We start from the raw sequence: 5,053 nt of genomic DNA on the forward strand, positions 1-5,053 counted from the left end.
GAAGATACCTGCAATAACTTACATATCAACTATTAAGCCAAATAAAACAGAGAAAGAGATGAAAACAAACATGTAAAACTTCATATTGCACTATAATATAACTTGTTTTGAAGCTTTCAGCGATCGTCTCCACTCTCTAGTGAACACTAGGGTTGGGAAAAAAAGGGGGAAATGAATATAGGTGCGAGGTGCCTCACAGGTTAACTATTGGATTTAATCTCCAAATAAAATTGGATTAATTATGGAGTTGGTCATCAGAATATCATATTAATTAATATTTTTAAGATACTTACAAATTGGTCACCAAAATTGATTTAAGAAGGTTGGGTTAAACATAATCGAACGAACATAAACGAACATAATCGAACGAACATAAACGAACATAACCGAACGTTCACGAACGTAAATGAACGAACGAGACCTATGTTCATGTTCGTTCATTTAATTAAACGAACAAAAAATCTTGTTCATGTTCGTTCATTTAATAAATAAACGCACATAAACGAACTTCCCGCCGCACGGTTCATGAACGGTTCGCTGAACGTTCAGTTCATTTACAGGCCTAATCATAAGTTTATAGAATTCAAACGAAAATGACCATTTGTGTAGTTTACCTAAAATTTAAATAGAATTTGAATGATGAAATAATACTCAAAAACTAAACTAAATCAAAGATTCAAATAGTCACTCCTACCTAAAACGATACTAAGCGAGATCATACTTTATGTTCGACGGGCCTTTTTGGTTTACCTAATGCAGTCTATTTAGACGGTTAAAGTTCAGTGATGAATGGGGGCATACACTCGTGAACACTGTATGCTGTAACCCTATTAATAATAACCATGTGATAGCAAAGGTTTGTTGCCTTCCAGTATTGAATATCCTGCTGCATCCATAGTTACTTCCTTTATCTATATAAAAATTGAAAGGCAAAACATGCTTATTTTAGCCATTCAATTCGCAACCAATAAACAAAAAAATGAGTAAAGAAAACTGGAACAAGAGGCTCTTCCAATTGAGAACCTGCATTTAAACAATGGAGATATGGCAATCCACATATATAGCTACATAAGGAAACCACATCAATGATCCCCTTACTACTAAAACTACAACACCACTCGTCCAAGTACATATTCACACCAACCAGCAACCCAATAACTTACCTTCTACCTGGAAAATAAAGTGTAAAGTGAAAAAAGATAATGTAAAATACTGATACATACATGAATTTATATTTAAATTCTTACTGCTTCCCTTGCATTTCCATTTATATCCTCTTTTCCTTTATTCTCTGTTCTTCACTCTTTCTGTTCTGGATCAGTCAATTGTCATAGGTTGAGTCATGCAACCTGAAGCGGGCCTTACGAACAGTTGTCAGTACATCCGTTTCAGCAATCTCAAGCATTTTCACAATCATTGAAGGGAGGACGGACTTCTGGGTTAATGTCCCAGCAACGCATCATGATCTCACGCAGTACAGGGAGGCAATCATTTGGAATAACTGGCCTTACACCCTTATTCACCACAGCAAATGCTGCCTGCACTGCAGTCATGTTCTGGAATGGAAGCAAGCCAGTGATAAGCTCCCACAGGACTATTCCAAAACTATACACGTCTACCTTTTGCGTGTAGGGTCTATGCTGTATCATCTCTCTGCAAGAACAAAAGATAATTACTAATATAAATAATGAACAAAGCGTATAAAATACTTAACAAATACAGTTCAGATACCAATTCAGTTGCTCCGCTAAATGCAGTTTCATGTAAAAGATAAATCAGTAAAACTAAATGTCAAAACAAATGCATCAAAGATTTTAGAATGAAGCTTCTAGTATAAATAACGAAGTCGAAGAACTTCATAATCAAATTCAGAATTCAAATAAAGATGTAAAAGAAACAGTTTTTGTTTATGATCTCAAGCAGAAAGCTCAGAACATATAACTACAAGCTAAAAAAACGAAAATTGAAAATACCAGAACCTTAACGGCAAGACTTACTAACGTAACTCACAACAGAAGAATATCAAAGATAATCTGCAAATCATTAAAGTTAATTACTGAAAGAGGTAGGAAATTAAAACAGAAATAATGCACATCCTTATGGGTCTTCTTTTAAAGGAAAAAAATCTGTGTTCATGAAAATTAGCAAGAACCATCTAACAAAGATGAAAACTGCCATCAATATTTTTTAACAAAAGCATATAAATGGAATATTGTAAAAGGGTTAGAAACTTTAATATATACGGGTCGAAAAACTTACGGAGCCATCCAACGGTACGTCCCTGTCTCTGGTGTCATGCCCTCAGTCTGCACTCAATACGTGCGACTCCAAAATCTGCAATCTTTATTGATTATCAGCAGCTATTAGAAGATTATCTGACTTCAAATCCCTGTGAATAAACCCTAGCCAATGCACATAGGCCATCCCTCTAGCAACATCCAATGCCTGCTTAACTGCCAATTTTAATGGCACGGCACGATTCTGCCTCCTTGTCAAAAACTGTCGAACTGAGCCACCCTTTGCATACTCTGTCACAATGCACCAAACCATAGGTTTGCGACAAGCCCCAATAAATCGCACAATATTTGGATGCTTCAGTGTTGCAAGCATCATAACTTCCTGCTGAAATTGCTGTTCCATAACTTGTGCCTTCTCTGGGCTATTCTCAGGCCTTTCTAGAATCTTAATCGCAACATCCTCACCATTATATGTACCTCTATATAATTTCCCAAAGGCTCCTTGAGCAAAAGCTGAACCCATGTTAAGTTTCCTTAAATCAATGGTCCACTCATCATAATTCAATAATCCCTCAGTTGGAAACTTATTATCCATCAATGCCTGTGCTAATGCATCATCATTAAGTGCATGGCCAACTTTACCAGGACGAATCACGCTCTGTCCCACAGAGACAGAGTAATTGCGGCGGTTCACAGGTTTTAGACCAGGGTGGCTTAAAATGTGGGTTAGAGAATCATTAGAACCAACACTACTGTTTTCAACTGACATGGACACAGATCCACCAGCATTACTTGTCGGTAAACTGTCAATAGACATGTTAGTGCCCTCTCCAAGCTTTTGATAAAACCCTTGAGTAAAATCATAGTAATTGTTATCGTTGTTGTTGGTTCCTCCTATAAGCCCTGTAAAATTAGGACCTTCAACCATTTTCCCAATCATGAATGAAAGCCCAAATGATCAAAACCAGAATAAGGTTTCCTTATCCCAAACTCTTGATACTCATTTGATGGCACAATTTCTACCCGATCTGCCCTAAAAACAACAAAATTAAAACCTTGTGAGTTACTGTCTGACATTAGTGCTAAAGATTATGCACAAAAAATGATCAGGTTTTACAACATGACTCTAGAATCAGGAGAGACCGAAATCAAAAGTGCTCAGTAGCCGGCAAAGGGAGGCAAGTGAATATTTGGAGATTTAAGAGGATAAGCAATATTACAGGGAGAAGATACCGGGAATGAGTTTTCAGATATCATCAGACATCCAGGTCCTTCCATTTTTTTCTTGGAATTTCTTACTAATTTATACAATTTGAGAAAGGACATAATTATTAATGATTGTTCATAAGTTCAGCTTTAAAAGAATCGAATAAACAAATAAGGCAAACCGTATTTGGTTATGACATATAAAACCCTTCGAACCGCTAACAAACCCTAGAAATGTAATTACTGGGGATCCCGGATTGCTCAAGCTGAATCGAAGCTCATAAGCCAAAATAACAGTTAAAGAAACAGTCAAACCCTCGAAGTACCAGCGTGGCTGAGATTGAATGCAAAAGTACTGGCTTTTGGGAGAGAGAGAAAGGTACGGGCATACCCTAAAAAACTAACAAATTAAAAGAAGAAGAAGAAAGCCCTAGAAGCCTTATGTCTTTAGAGAAACTGTACAGAATGAATTATAGATCAACCAGACACAAATAGAAAATCAAAATTCTTACCTTCAAATTTTATATTCAAGTTCTACATCCTTCACAGTAAAAAATTTTCAATTTTAAACCTAAAATATCAAAAAGAATATCAACTTCCAGCAATAAGGTACAGATTAGATTATGAAAAGACGCCTAAAAATCAAATGAATCTCGGAAAATGGCTTAAAATCAGCAGAAATTTTTGCAGGAAAAGTGACCAAGAAGCGGATTCAGAGGGGATATATAAATAAAATGCATACCTGAAATTTATTATTATGAAAAAAGCAGACGGAATTTGGAAAACGATTGATCGAGATGCTTAATTTAATAAATTCTTCTAATGCTCCTGCAAGAAGAAGAGCAAGACGAATAAAACGAGCAAAATATTTAGCTACCAAAGAAGAAAAAGCGAAAAAAAGAGCTGAAGACAAAGAAAGGGCCGAAAATCCCAACAAAGACGAGGAGGAGGAGGAGGAGGAGATGAAGATGAAGACGAGAGGAGCAATATTTGCTTCGCGATTTCTTTCAGAGCCTCGTAGGCTTTTTTATTGTGACCAGCCCAACACCAGTCGTCACAATTCTCCCCCAACTTTTCCACTCGCTTAAAATACACGTGTCAGTAAAAATCTTTCTTTATTTGTTCGACTTAATATAAAATAAGTATTTAAACTATATTTAAAATTATTTTTTATTGTCTACTTAAATTTTTTAGGCTAAAGAGTAATTTTTACCCTTGTAATATACTCAATTTATCACATTCGTCTCTATCGTATTTTTATATCAATTTAGCCCTCGAAATTACTCGATTGCATCATTTTATATCTTATCCTTAACTTAAAATCCTAAACCATAACCACATAACTTCTAAATTATAAACCCTAATTTCTAACTTATAGTTTATAATTTAAGGTTTTAAGTTAGGAGTGAGGTACATAATGATACAATTAAAAAAAATTTAAGGTTTAAATTGATGCGAAAATACGATAGAGACGAAAATGATAACTTGGGTCTATTACAAGAGCAAATGTGACCTTAGAGCCAATTTTTTTTTATTAAAAATAGTTGTCTAATGTTTTTTTTGTTATATTTTTAGGTGTCTACCATTAAAAAAAACGTTAAGTTACATAT

General features: G+C 35.1%; 1 pseudogene; it reads right to left on the reverse strand.

Annotated features, from left to right (window-relative positions):
- Positions 1–1,118: 1,118 nt before the first annotated feature.
- Positions 1,119–4,383, reverse strand: LOC120150260 (annotated as a pseudogene).
- Between the last annotated feature and the right edge of the window lie 670 nt (positions 4,384–5,053).

Source organism: Hibiscus syriacus, unplaced genomic scaffold (genome assembly GCF_006381635.1).
Source record: "Hibiscus syriacus cultivar Baekdansim isolate YM2019G1 unplaced genomic scaffold, ASM638163v2 tig00002793_pilon, whole genome shotgun sequence".
Classification (NCBI taxonomy): domain Eukaryota; kingdom Viridiplantae; phylum Streptophyta; class Magnoliopsida; order Malvales; family Malvaceae; genus Hibiscus; species Hibiscus syriacus.